Raw genomic sequence first — 19,966 nt, 5'->3', positions numbered from 1 at the left:
AATCATGTGATTGCATGTGTCAAAAATATTCTGTTTTGCTAGAAGATTTATATTACTTCAGAGAAAATATACGAGTAAAGATTTTCTGGTAGCTTAATGGTGGTGGTAAAGATGACCACAGAGAATGTGAATGTTTATACCTGGTATGCTTATATCGAGTTCTCTTGCAAAAAAGTGATTTGGAGTAGCATGGATTTTAATTCTTGACCAACCCAATTGCATTCTATAATGAGATGACTGGATTGACTGGATTCATGATTAAGGGGAGCAGGGGATGTCATCTGCTTAGACTTTAGCAAAGTTTTCAGCACAATCTCCCACAACATCCTCATATTCAAGCAGGGTTGTTATGGAGTAGATGGCTGGACTACTAGATGAGTAGAAAACTGGATGGATCATCTGACTCAAAGGCTAGTGGTTACTGGTTCATATGCTGCCTCGATGCCTGAGTTCCTCAGGGGACTGTCCAGAAACCCACCCTGTTTAATACCTTCATAAGTGTCTTGGTGGACAGCGGATTAAACATTGTATGCTGACAGTGATGAAGGTTAACAAAGCACTGGACTATATCAACAGCAGAATAGCTACTAGATCAAAGGAAGTTGTTATTTCCCTTTACTTGGTACCAATTAGGCCATGTCTAGAACATTGCATCCAGTTCTGGGTACCCCCATACAAGACAGTTGTTGATCAACTGGAACAAGTTCAGTGGAGAGCTACCAAGATAGTTGGAGGCAGGGGCATATACCCTGTGAAGAGACTCTGAGAAAGCAGGGCTTGTTTAATCTAGAGAAGAGATGCCTGCAGGAAAAAAAACATGTTTAGGCAGAGCAATCCTGAGAAAATAGTGTTGCAACTTTTGAAATAACATTTTCCTTGTAAGTGAATAGTGCCTCCTACCTCCTAACGAATCTCGCCCATTCCCATGCATCAGGTGAGCTTGGGTTGTTAAGGAGCTCTAATGAATCTCTAAATGTTGCAAGAGATTCCCTTGTAGTTAGGCAGATGCAGTGCTGCACTACTTTGTAAGGGCAAAGTATTATTTTCACATGGGTAATAATGGAAAATACAAAAAATTGCCATTCCAGATGTAATCTTATGGCTTATCCAGGTCTCTGAACCTCCTGTGCCTGCTGGGAGGATTCTTCCTGCAGAGCAGTCCTTGCCATCACTCCTGGGATGTTGGAAATTTACTGAGTACAGGTGTTTGGCCAGGATGGTGAATGCTGTTTGTAGGGAACCTATGGCCTATGGATTCTGAACTGTGCCTTGGTTTGAGTTGATGGTGCTTATGCCCTGTTTTTGTTCTTTTCCACTGAAATTTAATGTGAGTATTTTTGCTTAGGAAAAAAGAATTGTGTCAAGGAAGTCATAAGAAATCAGACGCATTTTTGTTTGGAAGTGAAAATAGTAGAACAAAGGGAGTGATTAGCAGATATTTGTAAACCTGTCGTTTCCTTATGCCAAATCAACATGACTAACAGTGAGGACAGGGGGCTAAAAGGAAAAGGAAAAGGAAAGGGTTTGTGAGCTCTCTTGGGTCATTGGTAGAAAATACTCTACTTGGGAATGTGGAATACATTGTAATCAATCTTGTACTGTATGGATTTATACTCCGGAAGATATTAGGAAGTGGCTGGGAAGATACCAATGTGATCAACCCTGGAATGGACACCAACAGAGTGGTAGCAGAATGTTCAATCTGTCCCATCCAGACGTTCTCCTGTTAGGCCAGGGAAAGCACTTCTCCCCTACTCGCTCCCTCCTGATTGCAGAAACAAGTTTGATATATGCATTGTATGTTTACAAGTTTGGTTTGTTGTCCCGGCTCAGGCTGTGCTGATGAAATGCAGGACTACCCAGCAGGCAGTATTGTTCACAGGACTTGCATAAATATTAATCACTTTTTCTATTTCTTACCTTTTTCTTTTTCTACTTTTTGATGTTCCTTTTCACCTCCCTAATTAACTCTTTCCTGCTTCAGCCTCCTCCCAAAACAGCCTGCCCCAATTTCTTTCTCTCCACTGGTACCAGCTTTGCTGTATCTCTTTGCCAGTTCAGTATTTCTGATAGCATTGCTGATGTACTCGTGGCCTTGCATGGAATTTCTGCTACAGTTGCCTGGGCACTGCTGGCCTTGCATGACTGTACTCACCAAAAGGTCCCCAATGCTCCCCTTCAACTATCTGTGAAGTTTGGCCATTGATCACATAACTCTCTCTCAACTGCCTGTGAAATCCAGCCATTCTTCACTGCACTATCTATAAGGTTTATTAGCTTCTCACTTTGTTATCGCTCAATAGTTTCTCATTTTCTGTTCATGCTTGCATGGGTAGTGTTAGCATGTCCTGTTCAGTTAGCTTTAACTCCAGGCAGGGCCCTGGCAGCAGCCTCATTGCTTTCCTGAGCCCTAACACCAATAGCGTCATCCTTAGTTGATGCTATTGGTGTACAGTAGCAGAAAAGGTGGGTAGTAAACCAATGAATTTAATAGTAATTGGTGTAACTATGTAGCATCTTCACTTTCAGAAAACTAGTAACACATTTATAAACATTGAATTTAAATTCAGGACTCTACATATGTGATTTCCATGATCACATATCACCAGCCAGCATCGCATCTAGGACAGGATGCAACCTGGAAAAGAATAAAAGTGAATGCATGTTCCGTCTGATGTGTTCAGTCATTCCTGACCCTCCCTGCTTCAGATCACAAGGCAGTGGTGATGACATGATGCGGATGTGCAGAGGGAATGAGGACACAATACAACAGCTTTGGAGGACCTCAGAGCAGTCAGGACCACATGTGTTGCCACTATCATGGTGAAGGGAATAGGAGATAACGGCATGGGTGATGATGGCTAGTGAGGGATGGTTGAAACCTCTTTAGGTTCCTTCCATACATCCTGGCACAGGAACCTGTCTGTCAGGGCTACTCGGGAGTTACAGTGCATGAATGAAAGGGGAACAAACTCTGCCTAAGTTCCAAGCTAATAAGAAATGAGTAATCTAACATTGTGTGAGCAGGTGTCACCACAGTGACCGTGATAAGTAAGCCTTGCTGCAAAGCCGGGTATGGTGTCACATTTATTTATTCCTGTGGTGGTTGTATGAGAGTTGGCTGGCTTGACATATGGCAGAGCAAGGTCTCATCTGCTCACAGTTGCACAAGCAGACCTAGTCAATGAGAGAGGAAGCTTTCTTCTCATTGTTCCTGGTCACTGAGGACAGCAGGAAGCAGAGCAAGTAGGAGCAACTGAAGTCACAACTATTGATGCAGCATCAGGGTGGCAATAAACACTTGGACACTGGATGCTGAAAAAGTACCTAGTTCTGGCAAAAATCACAACTGGAATACTATAACCCTTTGGTATTAGGTGAAGAAATAGGTCTTCAAAATCACTGTCTACACTTTTTGATCTTTAAAAAAACAAAACCAAACCCACTTTCCTAAATGGTTTTAATTTGAGACTTTAGGAAAACGATATTGGTGCTGCCCACTGTTATCTCTTGTAGAGATCATACTCAAACCTTTGCTTAGTGGGCATGTACCTCTTAAAAATTAAAAACTGTAGAACTTGGCATTTTTGAATAATTCTTTAATATTTCAGAAATAACATTCAGTTGACTCATTTCTGTATTATTAGATCTTTACACTATTTGGCTGCAAGTACAACAAAGAAATAACGTACGTAATCGTTTCTGTGATTATAATGTCTGCTGCCCAGTTACAAAAAATCCATCCAGAAGAAAGAGAAAATGCAGCACATCCTACTCACCTGTTTATATAATCTTATGGCTAGTGTTATTACAAAGGCATGAGGTTTATTCAGTGATTTCTGGAGGTCAGATTTCATGAGTGAAGTGAATGAGGCACAATGGACAATGCTGACTAAAGATGAAAAGATAATGCTTGTTCTTGTAGTAAAAAAAAGTTCTAGAGATTTTTTGTTTGAGTACAACTACTTCTGTTTCTGAAACAACACTAGGGTTGCCAAGAATTTCAATGGAATTATACAGTTGAAATATGATGAAATTCTTCGATGGCTTTTGTTTCTTCATTAAACCAGGGATCTAACACTATCCAACACTCCATCAAAGATATATTGCATTTGGTTATAGCTTTAAAACTCTTTTGTAAGTGCTCCTAAAGAATTCCTTTAGGGGTCTCTCATTTAATCAGCTGACAACCTGAGAAGTGCTTGTACAACTTCTACAACTGCATCAAAGAATGGCTAAAAAAGGACAAACTTGAAATTCTGATTTCCACAGGTTTGAGATACAGTTGATTTTGGCAACTAAAGACAAAATCTTGGAGTGCCAGTATTTTATCTGGGGACTCATTTCACTTGGGTGGACTGTTCTTAGAGCCCTTTTTGTGGTCTGCTGCTGTTTAGCCCTGGATATTTTGTTACTAGCTTGTGGTGATTGTGAAAGAAGAAAACTATCACAGATTAAACCCTTCTATAAGGTGTTTTCTGTGGTGTGTAGACATCGTTATGTACATAACGATGCTACAGAGAAATAGCAAACATATTAAAGATACTTCAGTATGAGAAATCACTGTCATGTGCAAGTGTTATGTAAAATGGCTAAAGAGCAGAAATACTTTGCTTCTTTTTAGAACTTAACAGGATGAAACTTTCCTTTCTGCTTACATGGACTATGAGAGAGAGAAGCGCATTGTCCTCCTTTTTATTAAGCTTTTTAGAATGGGAACATTCCTCAAACAAGATATACCTGTAGTCTAACAAATTCAATTTCCAAAGGGAAAACACATCTTATTCTCAACACACTGGAATGAAGGACTGAATCTTACTTTAAATTTTTTGCCTTTTTGCCCAAATATCAAGTAGATTTATTTAACTGAATAGAAAAGGGTCCTGAATGCTCAGAGTACTTTTGTGAAATAAAATGTATGTTATGCATGTACAATGACAGAGGGAAAGGAAGAAGCAGAGATTGCCAAGGACATTCTGAGAACATTTATTGATTGGAAACAAATCACTGGATTTTTTTTGTTTTGTTTTGTTTTGTTTTGCTGGGTTTTTTTTTCTTCTCCATATTACATGAAGTGGTCTCTGTCTGGGTGTAATTTTTACTTTTTAGTGCCATCTGCACCTGTGGCCTTTGGACTTAATGTTTATGACAGATGGACTGGACTGTGTTTGCACCATTTACTGTATAATCCTTCTGTATGTATCTATGCCATGCTAGGCAGTGGCACTGGCCCAATGGGCATATTTATTAGTGCAGACTTCCTGTCTGCTTCCATTGTTCTGTTGCAGTGTCCTTTGAGCCTAATGGACCTTGCTTTGTGCTGGGCCCACCTACAAAATATTGTTCTTGATTCATGCCAGATTATCTGTTGCAGACTCTAATCTTTTTTTTTTTTTTTTCTCTAACGCGTTTGCCAACGAGAACGCTTAAAATGGATCAATTCCATATTGTAAATGCTCTTCCTCTCCTCTCAGCCTGTGAGCTTTATTTTGGAACAAGCTTGCTAGCTTTGTTTGCTAGTATCAAGATGCCTGATAAAAAGGAGAACCGTTTCCTCTGAAAGATGTCGCATCTCATGCTACCTTAGCTCCTGCTCTACTGGAAGCGGAAGTTGTTCCCAGTAAAGCAATGCCTCCTGTAAAACAGGGTGTAATAAATGCAGTCCCAGCTGTAGGAGCCTGCGGGCCCATGGCTGGAAGCCCGGGGCTGTGCGGGCACTACACTTGACTTCATCGGTGTTGTGCGGCGGGTATGGGAAAAAGGGCAGACTACTATTGCACAAGAAACGTTGCCTTCTGTATCCGTAGAACAGCAAAACAAATGCCAAGAAAATGGAAAAGTATGCAACACTTAGGCACTTGCAATTTTTAAGTTTTTTGAATGTTTGTGAACCTAACAATTAACAGACGTGATATCATGATAACAAAGAATATTTATCTTATGAAATCATGAGATTGCCTCTCTTAAATTTTTGTGCCTATTACAGAAATGCATGGAATGAACCTCACAGTTTAGCTGTAGTCACATCAAATTAGTGGTAGATTTCAAACAGAGAATCAAAAGCACCCTTTTCTAGCCGTCAACATATATAATCCTAACAGTTAAAAAGGATTTTAAAATATTTCTATAGAAAGCAATCATGCCCTTGTAAACCTTCTATGGAAAGATAGATCACCTATATAACTTCTCACACTACATAGCAAGACTATGCATTCTGTGCTCATATCAACATGATTTCCATTCCATGGAAAGGAAGCATGTTCTGTATCATACAGCTGGATTCTAACAGGGATAGTTTCTGGGGTGGGTATACCTGCCAATCAGGTTTCTGCAGGATGAGAATGAAGACCTGGGAGGAAGAATTTATCATTTCATGAATTAAAAAAAACAATTATCAACAACATTTTCATATCTATAAAAGGTGTCTTTATAATATTGAAATAAAGCTGTATAGTAAAAAGAAAAGAAACTATGATGGCATATTTATGACTGAGAAGTAGAAAAGGCAAACATTCTTTTTTTCCCTTCAGCCATTTTAAATTTGGCATTTCTGGTTTGCAGTAAAAACTTCAACTATAAAATATCCATCCAGAATGTGTAACTGAGTGAGCTTGGGCTTGAGAGGAAAGTATGTTAAAGTCCATATACAAATACTCATGTATGGTTTTAATATCTTCCTTTTCATTCACCTTTAATGCTGTTGAATACTTAGCACTTTTGAAGATCAGGTACCCAAATTGCAATGGTGAAACTCCATATAGGCATTTTTGTGAAGGAATGTGTATATTTTCAACCCTGAATTTAATATTAAAACATACGATTGAAATTTCAAAATCTCGTGGCAGTATGTTTGGCAAACATCTTTCACACCCCATGCGATTATTTTTTTCTTTCCTTTTGTGATATCTGAAAGAGTTTCATCAATTTAGCCCCATAGTTGCACATCTTGAAGGAATATTTTTAAGACTAGTGTAGAAAATGTGCAAGCTAGTTGTGGGCAAATCCTGTTTAATACCCTTCAATTTGAATTAGCTGTGTGACCGTTCTGAATTTTTTTTTTCCTGCATTTGCTATGGCAGTTTCACAATTTGTTCCTGATAGATTATTGCTCAGCTACTCCATGAAAAAGCAGTTTTCTAAGTTACTTTTCCCTGCTGCCAGTCAGTGTGATGATGAAGTATCTTCTCGAAACTACCGTTAAAGCTTCGTTATCTCTTTTTTGTAAAAGACATTTTATACATTTTAAGGTAAGAGCAGAGGTAGGTACAGAGGTATATCACAGAGGAGACAGGATATTATTGAGTGCTTATTTTTTATTTGCTTTTATTTCTTTTGCTTTATAGAGTTCATAGCCACAGTTCAGTATAACAATAAAGATATTATCCAAGTTTGCCAGGACAGAGAAGTAATCTTCTGCCACACAAGTCTGTTTATTACATGATAAGATTAGCTTTAAGGTTATTGTAATGTTTGAGTTTCTGATTGGAGCCCTCTGCAAATAATGACCTGAGGGGTTGTGTCATCATGTAGACAAGCTACATGATCATTCAGCTGTGATTATCGTAACTTCAGTGCCAGTAATGCACAGTGCCCCAGAACTGCAGAGTTAGGTATCATGTCCTGCAAATGGAATTATTCAGTTAATCAAGGAAGAGCCCAGGGACTGAGCTGATGGAAGCACATAATAGCAAGGTTATGCCTAGGATATGCAGCCTAAATCTCCCAACTGTGAGTGAGGCACAGTAGACACAAGTGTTATGTGACAGTCCTCTCTTGTGGATCATCATCATATCCCTTCCCTAGATGTTACCTGATTACTAGCCAAGCCAATATACCATACTACCATCATCTATCTACCCTTGCATCTGCAGGGTTGCATCTGAAATGCAGACAACCAAAGGGATTTTTCATTACCCTGAATTGCACGTGTCTGTGAACACTGGAGACTCAGTCCTATCTGGTCTTGACTGAATTCACACTTCTGTTAGAGGAACTGTAAATGTAAAGAACTTTGCAGAACATCCAAACTGGCCAATAACTAACTACATGTCCTTGGGGACATGAGACAGGAGATTGTGGTCATCTGCAAACACTAGCTCAGGAATAGTTGCATTCTGTACGTAAGCCTCCTGGCTCTGCATGTGCTTACTGAAGATTCAGGACCCCTCTATTCAAATATTATTATGTGTAGATGCATATCCTAGCTAGAATCCTCAATCATTTTCTATCACTGAAGCCGTTCTCACCTGCTAGGCCTCTGGTACAGTGGAACTCCCTGTGCCAGGCCTTCCACCTACTACTTTTTCCTATTACTATAATATCTTCATAGCTGCAGACTTTTTCTGATTTGTCTGATCTACAGGAATGATCCATCAGTTTTCTGGTGGAAGAGAAATCCACATTTGTGGTCCCACAGAAGGGTCTTCAAAAGACTTGTTCAACACCAGTGTCCACCAAGCTCTCGATCAGTTTTCTGTCTAGCTTTATGATCATCTGCATTTGCAAAGAAATAGGACAGTGCCCTTGAGATTTTCATCAGTTCTGTTCTAGACAGGATTTCCGTACTGGAAGCAGATAAACTGGCTTTCCCTATCCATGACTTTCCAGGGTCCAGCCAATGGATTTAGCCACTAGCTTCCTAATTCCTCTAGGCATGTTTGATCTGTGGAAAGATGCAATTACACCACCCCTAACCTGCTGGGGGATTCCACTGATGTCATTCATTGTAAGATCCATTAGGCAAACCAGCTGCTCCTTTTGTCTGCTGAAACACCATTTGTTGCTGCTAGATCACCTGTCACTTCTGAAGGCCCCACAGGCAAAAGAGGCTGCAAGTTACTGGGAGTCACACCTGGCACCTCCTTTTTTTGTGACTGGTGGAAGATCTGCAGCTTTCTGCTTCTCCACCAATTTTCTTTCCTGATATGTCTGCACATATTATATAATGCCATTGCATTGTTCTGTCTTTGCAAGTTATTTTTATTGTTAATGCATTTCTGATGCTTTATACCTAGATGTTAGGAGCAACTTGGTCTCATTTGTGTTGCAATTGAATCAGTCTTCATATCTGCTCCTTACAAAACCAAAGGATATCTTCAATGATAGTAAAAGGATGCAGTGATAAATTCATCAGATGTGGTAGGCAGAATAGAGCTCAAAGGGTCACATCTGGTTGCTTATATGAGTTTTTTTACAAATATATAATAGTGCTGCTGCTGCTTTCCTCTAAAAGTTAATCTCAGTTTGTGCACTCGGGAAGCATACTTAAATTCTGAATAACTGCTCCTAGTTGAAACAGAAAGCAAAAATTGCATTTCATTTATGAATAAACAGTGTAAGACAATGTCATTTGTGTCCTTTTTTGATATTTTAGAAATAAAATATTTTGTTTCCTGTAATTTTTTTCTTTTTCTTGTAGATTAATATATCCAAATGACAATATATAAAAAACTATTCATTTTATAGTAAAATTGTTTGAAAAATAAGAAAAGCAAATGCCAGAAGACTGCAAATACTGGAGTAATGAATGTTAAGAAAGTAAAATGAGTGTATTTGTAGAAAGCTTTTTTCAGAGTTTCCTACAATATACATTGATTTTGATTAAAGATCTTTTTGCTTAAAGACCTCTAGTTTTCATTGGCTCTGTTTCTTATTTTGTTAGATATCATTGGGTCCTGCCTACAACCAAACTGTACACATACAACCCTCCTATGTTCACTTTAATTTTTCACTAATGGGGGGAGTTCAAGCTGCTGCCTAGGTAAAATGGTAAAAGCGTCATTGAATTTACAGGAAAAAGAGAATTAGACATTATTAGTTGCTAATTTTGACTTCTTTTAACAGGGTTGAAGTCCTAAATTAAAATACAACATGTGTTACTTGACTTTAGTGACAACATAGGATATTGCACATGAAGAAGGTCCTGTGCTATTGAGGTGTTCTCTGGGTACCGAGCAAGAAAAACACTTTGAGGAAATTTGTGGTTACAGTATTGAATAATGTGGAAAGGGAGACTGTAAACTAGTTGGAAGTTGTTCTTCTGTATAAGAACTAGTATAGACAGAGCTTGATTAGTCTTTTTAACCAAACCCAGTAAGCAGTCCGATAACAGATTTTAAAATCTGTTCTTGTGGTAGTCTTCAGTGGTAGGAAAAATAGTTTTTCACGTGGTTGACAGCCTCACATGTGAACCTCACAGCACTACTTCTGCATGTGACTGAGATCAGTTTGGCCAGCAATGGGCTCTGCGTGGGATTATTTCATTTGTCCCCCTCACTGCTCTGAATCCTTTTCTTCTGTCTGTTAGTTGTATTTCCATTCCACCAGTTAATACTGTGATCAGTGAGGATGAGAGAGTAATCCATCCTTTGTACAGGTCTTATGTCTTTCTTCCATCTACCTACATGTTTTCCCCAAATCCTGTGATTGCTCAGTAACTGGCAACAGAGACAGATGGAGGATGTCACACCTACATACAAATGATGAAGAAATGACGGCTGTTGGCCATTGACTTGCAGTGACAGAGGCATCTTTAAATCGTACATCAAAGGAACCCTTTTTAAGGATAGTGTCACTATCACCGGTTGCTGAAAATGGAAAACCAGATCCTCAGCTGTCATGTACTCTATCACTGATTCACTGTGCTACAACAGCAAGCCAGTTACACAGCAAAACTATCACGTAAAACAAGCTAAGCCAAAAAAATGTGAGAGACTAGGGAGGTGTAGAGTACATGTTGAAAGTGTCTTGCAAAATGTAATATTAATATAGATATCTGAAATGAAATATATCTTTCAGATAAGACAAATTTTAAGGCAGTCGTCGTATATATGTATTACCAGAAATCTGACTTTGAGAATAAGTGACTACTTAATGTTTCCTTAACTGAAGCTGATATCAAAGTTAAAGTCTCTGTAATATTACTGACAGATTTTATGAGGATCTACATAATTCAGTGAAGGTGTCTCCACAGAATCATAGGCTAAACTTGTAGATAAAGACTTAGCCATGTTTGTGTAACATAGGAAAATATAGCTGATGAGGTTGCTGTGGGAAAGAACAGCTCGAAGCATGACTATAAAAGCTGCAGTGTTGACTGCTCGTAGATATATTTAGTATCTTCCCAGATTAATAGTTTCTTCCATTTAAAATAGTAGCTGCACTATGATTTCCCATTCGTTAGTAGAAAAAAAGAGGTTTATTTGGGGGGAACAGGAGGGAAGGTCTAAGACTTAGAATTTCCTTTAATTAATCAACTTCATTATAGAAAAATAATGGGTGAAATAGCATGAAAAATAAGATTTGCATGTGTGAAATAAATGCAAATGTATTAAAAGACTGATTAATGCCAGGTTCCCAGTGGATAAAACAGCCCTCTTTTCGGTACTCTGATATTTGAGTTTATAGAAGATATATTCTCTTCCTTCTGACTACTCTGTAGTCATTTCTGTTAATTATCATCTGAAAGACTATGTACTCCACTTCTTACCGACATAAAAATGCAGTAACTCTCAGAAATTGTCCCACTGATGCCTATGAAGCTATTTGCAAGAGAAACTGCTGGCCAGAGTAAGCAAGGGCACCATTAAAGGGTTCAAATGGAAGATAAAGTTAAATTTATTTTTACTTGATATATTCCTATTCTCTAACATTCCTCTTGTTTAAATCCTTATTTCTTCTTCTGCTTATATTTCTAACTCCTTCTAACTCTTTCTCTGTTTCTTACTCTTCTTTTATTTTTCTCTTTCCTCCTCCTAATATTCCATTTTAACAAGATTTTCTGAGTCACACTGATTCCAGGTAAACAAGCTGCTGTACTGTAAAATAAATAACCTTGAAATGCTACAAAGTAAATCACTTGCCTTCAAGATTAAGCTAAAATATTTGCTTCAGCTTCATGTCTGAACATCCTTCCACTTAACCAGATGATAGCAGACTTTTTGCCAACAAAACATATCTTTACTAAACCAGGGCCATCTTTCAATAAGAACAGAGCAGTATGATGCCCTCTGCCATCAAAACATGCCTCTAGCCCTATTTATTTATGAGCGGCTTTGTACTGGATACAAACTGATCACGAATGTTATCCAGCTTTATATAAGACATCACATGGTATTGGTAATCTGATACAGGGTTTTAAATGGCTAGCTACACTGCCAGTTTTAAGTGCCAGCATTTTTTTTTCCTTTTGCTATCAAGTGGTATAGCATGTACTGCTAAGAAATACAGATATGGTTTCAGACAAGAAATATTGTCTTTTCTTGGTGTTTATTCTTATAGAATTCTATTTGGTCACCTATACTTGTATTTGTAAACCTAGAGAATCAGCTTTATTTGTGGATTAGGTATATAATTGACATTCGCTCCATGCAGGCATGGAAAAACCTAACCTGGTGTGAGAAACCTGAAGTGTGACTAACATCCTGAATTTTTGCTTTGCAACATAATCTAGAGGATGGATGAGCATTAACATGGAAAACCTAGCCTCTTTTCCCCAGAGGGCACCTTTGCATTATTGTAGTTGAAATGCTTCATGTACTGTATCACTTTGATCTGAAAGCAAAAATCTGATGAACACTTGTTTGAGTATTTTAAAGGTAAAGATAGTAGCTTTGATCAATCCCTTGCATCCCTAGTTTCTTAAATCATTTTAGGACAAGTCAAACTAAGATTCTGGAGCTGGTCTGTGCATGCTTAAGGGAAGGAAAATTGGTTAATTTTTGTTTGACTTACTAGAAAGCAGGTATGGGAAAAAATATGGCAGAGGGAACATTTAAAAAATGAAGAGAACCTACCTGAAAATTTTGTAAGCAATCCAAAATTAGTACAATTACAAATTAGTATTAGTACAGATAGAGGTGTCTCAAACTGGCATTTCAGTATCCAATTATTTATCAAACATTCATCTGCGATTGAAATAACTTAAGCAGACGTGACTTGGGCGGTGTGTGGAACTGGTAAGGAGAATTGTACACTGAATATTTGTTTGATCTCACTGCTATGAGAGGGAGATCTGTAATTTTGTATGTTTCTCTAACTTCATGCATTAAAGAAATTGAATAGCATAACTGAGTTTAAAAGGGGTGACAATAATGTGAAGCCTAAGGATTCTTTATGTGCATAAAACAATGATGGTTCATTCCGTGAATAGCTGCTAGCCAATAAGCCTTTTAAAAAGGCTTTTGGCAATGACACTGAAAATCCAGAGCTCACACTCTCACTGCAGAATTTATACACTGAATTTTCAAAAATAGGGCACCTCCAAATACATGTTAATCTAAATGCCACTTAGGTAGACCCAATATTATATTAGTTGTATATCCAACATACCGTTGAACTTACTAGAACTTTACTTAGTACCTAATAGAGAAATTGTACAATATTAAGCCAATTAAATGTATTTAAACATAATTAGGTGTCATGGTTTTGAAAATGGTTTCGGTGGGTAACTTGATTGTCCAAATGTACATCTGAGTAAATCTGGCTATTGGGTATTTTTACTCTAGACTTTGTGCAGGCTGCTCATAGTTTGTGTGAGCACAGAATGATGTATGTAGTAACTGAAGCCCACTAGTGAAGCTATGTTAAAATTTCCACCAACAACCTTCCACTGAGCTATGAGGTTATAAGTTTTTTGGGGAGACTCTTCATTTATACTCCACCTGCACAGCATTTCTGATTACCATTAGTGCTATGTTATGAGAAATAAATAATAAAATCAATGGATTTGCTTATACTTTGGGCAATTGCTGAAGATTCCATAGTAGCACTTCTCATTTTCTGGCAGATGGTAAAATGGCTACCTCTGCAATTAGAAGAACACACGTGTCTTCTTTTCTGCACTGAGAGAATCTTAACAGTTAAAAATGTGGCCATGTTAAGCCAGAGGAAAACAGAAACAGCCTGTTTGTAATGTACGTAACTGAAGAAATATGTTTAGAATGAAAGTAAAATGTTAAAAAGCTTCTCTTTTTCTCTGATGCAAAATTTTCTAGGAGCTTAAGGACGGGAGTGCCAGCTCCAAACCACCACAGGTATTGAGCAGTGGTAGAACCGGCCATAGAAGGGCACACCTCATCTGAGGGTTTCTATCTTTGTACATTCAGCACTAAGTGCTAAGGAACCAGAGCTTAATTACAGAGGGATGAATGTGAGCTGATAAAGGTACTACAGACACCTGACCATCATACAAATATAAACACAGTCAATGTTTATCTACATCTAAGCAAGATATTTTAAAATACGTTCCATTTTTAATTAAGTTAAAGCTATTTAAATTGTAAGGGTTTCTGGGACTGGTGTACTCCGTGTCCCGACCAATGCATGGGAAGAAAAATTATATTCCACTTTAATGAAATTACAAAACATTTCCTCGAGATTTGATCCTGTTGCTTAATAGCATTGTCTCATCTTATGGACAACTTAGCTAATGCTGGTGTAATCAGAGATGGCTGTTGTAGCACGAGTTGGAAATATGTCAGTTAAGAATGTAACAGCTGCACTTTCCACTTAAATTTTGTCATTATATCTTGAAGCATAAACATTCAAAATACAGTTTAAAAGAGAACAGAAACTTCAGCTAAGTGACTTACACCACTGAAATGGAATTAGCAATAAAAATAATGATGGATATATAACTTCAATGGAACTGTCCGATTCAGTTATAACAACTTTATACTGCTCATTAAAAATTTGTTCCATTGTGTCTGATGACTATAGTTATCAGGGCAGGAGAGAAGAACTTTAATAACAGTCTTAAAATATATTTTGTGGTTCCTTTTGCATACTTGATTTGCCTCTTGTAAGCAAATATTATATTTACTCCATATTTGAAAAGTGTCTCCTATTAATCCGCATTGTTCTTAACTTTATTTTGCAGACTGACTAACTTGCTTTGTGTAAGTTACGCTGTAAGGACAGCTTTAATGGTTGAATTAGATGGTCTGTTCACTTTTTACAGTACATTTTATTAGTCTAAATGTATGGTAGCCAGGTACCTTTTCAGCACAGTGCTCAGGAAATTAACCATGGAGCTCTCATTAGCATTAATGGGTGCTTAGTGGATAATTTACTGTGCACCACGCTTAAAACATACCCCCCACGGTGCTCACCAGGCTATGTGGGAGATTCCTCCATGCTGATAGTATTGTAATTGTATTTTATTAGATCAAGCTACAAATGAAAGATTTTGATTTCTATGACATCTATGCCTAACTCTGATTCAAAGAGAAAACTCACACACGTGTGTTCACTATCAATTAGCTGTGACAGCAAGATAATCCCATCGAGGAGGTCTGGCAGGAAGATACAGTAGAAAAAAGATGTACTATCAATGCTTCTAATTTCTCATAAACCTGGAAGATTACACAGACTATCTTATTTTTATGCTAAATATTAAACATTAAAAGCATAAACTTTCAAAATAACTATTCAGAAATTTGGAACTGCTGTTGCAATTTTAGCTTAACCTTATCATGCATGTGTTTTCAAATGCAAAGGGAAAACTTTGAGAAATTAAGATAAATCAACTGGAATAAAGAGCTCAGGAACTTACATCTGTAAGAAGCTAAAGTTTTCCCAGTCAAAGGTGCAAAAATTCCCTGGAATTCACACTCTAGTCAAAGAAGAAAAGCTATTGGGAATGATTCCAAATTCTGTTCTGAATAATGAATTTAAAAAGAATGTAAACTTTAAGCAGACTATAGGGAAAGGGGGGAAAGACAAAACAACAAAGAATCCTGTGCTTTGTTGAACAGAAAACACTGGGATAAGGCAAGACTTAAAATCAGTCTGAGTTCTGCTTTAGAAAGAAGGTTCTTCATTCCTTAACAGAGGACAATGAAGGAAGAGGGTTGCCATGTGTTTAAAATTATCTTTTACCTAGAACAGATTCAAAATTGATATCTGTTTCAGTTTTTAATGGGACCAATTCTGAGCCCAAAAGCAAAGGCAGGCTTGCCAAAACAAAGCTCACTGAGCTTAATGTATGTGTGTACAGGAGACAGGGAGAGAAGATGAAATCATTCCCAAAATATTGAAATATAAAATCACAGTCAGACAGAATGTGATGGCAAATCTGAGTGGCACCATAAAATTGCAGAGTAATGTAAATAGTAACTACCTTTAAGACAAGAAAGAAAATAGGTAACTTAGGCTAATATGGACTTAACAGTGTGACTCAATCAGGCAAAAACTTAGAAAATATTGAAGATATAGTAGAGATGGAACAGCATAAAACAAAGGGCTGATAGATCATATCAGATCAATCTATTATCATTCAGGTAAGATAATTTTTTTGGAGAAGAGAAATGCAAGTCAGTCTAAATTGTCTGGACTTCAGAGAAGGATGAGAAATTATTGGTTATTGGATTAATGGTGAACTCTAGAGTGAGTAAGGAATCGGCTAGAAGAGAGATGAGTAGAGTTTATGTAACAGGGGATTGTCATCATCAAGGGCCTTTGTTAATAGTACATTGCTTGTACATTGCTGCTTGTCTGATAGTATAGATCCCAAAATATTATTTATCACATAACTTGTTGGCCACTGTTTTTTTTTAAACAGCTTTTTCTCCAACATTGTCTATAATGCCGTACTAAAGAGCAGCTGCTACAGAGTCTGTCACTTAAACTCATGTCATGAGTGTCACACGTTCTCAGAACTCACAATGGTGGTATTCTTGTACATTACACTCTTTAGCATCACTAGTCTGTGATACCCAACTATTATATTTTTTTACACTAACCCTCTTCCCCCTTACTGCACAGATAGATGCTGAAACGTCTGCTACTGTGAAGGTACCTGCTTATAATCTGGGTCAGCATCACATCAGAAAGGTACATCAAAAATGTTTAGGCCAGTGCTTTGCATCCTAATACCTTCTAGGAAAGGTATGAATAAAACTGAGCTTGGGTAGCCTTGTTTAAGACAGAGAATGTGATTGCCTCCAGAAAAAGGTCCTTTATTTGTTCCTGATATGTTTACAGAGTATCTTTGTAGAATCTGGCAGCATATTTACAATGGATATCTGCCCAAGGATAACTAACAGATATATTACAATCTCCAATTGTGGATGAACTGTAACAGATGTAATGAAGTGAGTGGTGCAGGAAAAGCACAGGATAAAATACGATGTATCACAGTTGGAAGGCTAGTGTCTTTGCACAGATATACAGATTGACTATATGTAGTAGTTCACAGCAAGAGAAGAAAGGTAGACATGGTTTCACTTGGAGAAGGTGACTCCAAAACAGCTTTGCTGGGCTGAGAACAAAGCAGTTCTAGTGACACAGACAGAGGAAAACTGCAGGTCTTACCTACCTGTCCTTCCCCTAGTGTAACATTTATTGCTGTGGTCTAGGTGATCATGGTCATCTGTTTAAACATTTTTCAAAAGAAAAGAGTGACTCAGTGTAGCTGTAGGTGTCCACTATATTTTATCTGTTTGCTATAAAAATGCTGAGAAACTTCCACTATTCATTTCCAGAAATGTCTGTTATTTAAACACTGTCAACCTATCAATCAATATTCCTTTGCAAAACTGAACCAACTTCTTGCACTAGGAAAAATAATGACAAAAAATATTAACTGTTTCAGAAGGTTTGTGCTGGTGCTCCTCAGTCAAGAATGTGATTTCCATCCCTGTATTTTTCAGTATTAGCAGTTTCATTAACATATTTCTCCTCAGCTTGAGGGAAGACTGAAAATGCTTGTTGAGTGGGTGAGGCATTGAGCAAATAGCACTTGTAGGAAAAGGTAACAGGCAACAACCTGTTCTTGAACAACATAAGAGGAAATAAAAAGTGCTACATCCATCACTATTATGAAGAAACCTGGGAAGAATAGGCTATCAAGAGAGGATCCTAAAATTGCAAAATAGTTGCTTTACATCTGAAAAGATATATGTATGGCAAGATGACCAAAACTCTTTTCCAGAAGGGTGGCAATTCTGGAGTAGACTGTGTATGAAGGGGCATCTATAGCTCCTGGAATATGCCCACGCTCGTTCCCACTAGATGAACATGTCCTGCCCTCTGCCAGATGTAAAAATCAAATTCTACCAATGCTCACAGGAAGGCTTCGATGCTTCTGGAAAAAGTAATTATTCCAAAAGTTCAAAGGGGAAAATCCTGATCCCACTGAAGGATGGAAACCTAGTCACTGCGTGCTGTACAGTCTGACTTTTCTTTCTCATTAGCAAAAAGTGAAACTGAAAATATAGGCAAGACTTGATATATTTCTTAACAAAGATAAGGTCTGTCTTCAGCTTTTAAAGAAAGTGAGGACTGAATACACTATTTGCAATAAACATCAGTCTTCAACTGTGTAAGGGGATGGAAATGAGATGGTACGATTAATGATACACAGGAAGATGTAGCATGAGTCAGTGTAGTTTGTACATTCACTTTGACACTGAAGAACCCTCAGGATCAAAAAACATTTAATGAACTTAGCATTGCTATACGTACTGATTGCAAATACAACTCTCTGTGATATACTTTCATATTTTACCAATACAAAATAGTTTTGATGAGTTGTTCTGTTAGAAGAAAAAAGTGCAAACGTTTTTCCCAGAAGCTGCTCATCTCATGAAATTGAAGCATATCGGGGGATGGACGATACGTGCCAGCTAAATTTACCTAAATCAAGACATTGATCTGCACCTACACAGTATTTTTTTCCAAATTATGAGATGCTACTTCACAAAAATAAAGCCAAAATAATTTCACTGTAATGAAAAAGAATACTTTAATATCTTTGTCATTTCCCAGACTATTATTTGTTTTGACTTTGCCTCTTCTTTCTCTTTTATTTTCTCATAAATGGATTTCTGTTGCTCCTTGCTGTGTGGGCTTAAAAGGAAACCACAAGTTTTCTGAGCAATCAGGTTCTGAGTTCTAAGAGTGGTCAGAGTCTCACTTAGAAGACTGTATTGAACCTACTTTCTGTGGATGCAGGCATCCATCTTTGTTTTTCTTCATGAACCTTCAGGTAGAACATGAGATTGGGTAACCAAACTATGTGTTGTTGACACAGGGTGTGCACCCATTCTACTGCAACTGCTGCAAATTGTTTGCCAATTGCCTAACAGTTGCACTTTTTATCTTCAGCGATAACATTAAAAAAAATCTTATCTGGTCTCATCAGTGCCTGGTAAATCTAGAACACAGAGGTGGCTGGTTGGGAAAATGCATGTTAATAGGCTGACTTCTGTGCTAGAAACACCGATAAATGTTTAGTGGGTCTCTTAATTCTTTTTTAAACTACATCTACATGACATGCTGCCATCCTGCATGGAGCTGCCAAAACTTTCTAGTACTGGAGTCTGGACTGAACATGAGCTGCCCTATATTAGTGTGGTTGATGTACTGGCTGATTGCACATTCATGTTGTTTCATGTACCTGCTGGTCACATCCTCATTTACAATTTCCATATCTAACTCAGGCACATCAGTGCACTGTACGATATGCATATGTCTTTAGATTGCTGCACACAGCAGGTTCTTGTACAAGTTGCCAGCACACAGGTGCCTACATCTTAAATGCTGCACCTTGCACCTTGGCTCAGGTGATACATTTTAGATGTTCCAAAAAAGTCTTTGTATCTTAGAGACTATTGCAGTCAGGAAACATAAACCTGTATAAAATTTTCCCATTCTTTTCTTCTTGCTCCCCTTTAGCCCTCTCCCCACTCCAAAATGAATAGCAAGTACTATCCTGTAGCACTAAAAAAAAATGCCAAGCAATCTCATATTATGTCTATAAAGCATATGTATACTATATTGGGCAATAGTCTCTTAACAATTTTCTGCTCTCATACTGCATAAACCTGTGTAACTTTTACACATAACCACAGATATAGTGTTCTTTCCAATGAGCAAGTAAATAGTGTTTTTCTGCTTATATAAACTAAGTGATGCTGTAGCTGCATGGTATGACACAAACATCTCTCTTGTATATTTACAGGGA

General features: G+C 37.7%; 1 protein-coding gene across 1 annotated transcript in view; it reads left to right on the top strand.

Moving 5' to 3' along the window:
- Nucleotides 1-19,966, top strand: part of ST18 (suppression of tumorigenicity 18, zinc finger) — a 173,988-nt gene that overhangs the window by 6,636 nt on the left and 147,386 nt on the right. The window lies entirely within an intron of this gene.

This window comes from Pygoscelis adeliae, unplaced genomic scaffold, assembly GCF_000699105.1.
Source record: "Pygoscelis adeliae isolate BGI_AS28 unplaced genomic scaffold, ASM69910v1 Scaffold367, whole genome shotgun sequence".
NCBI lineage: Eukaryota > Metazoa > Chordata > Aves > Sphenisciformes > Spheniscidae > Pygoscelis > Pygoscelis adeliae.
The sequence above is the reverse complement of the archived record's forward strand: the minus strand, read 5'-3'. Positions and strand labels throughout refer to the sequence as shown.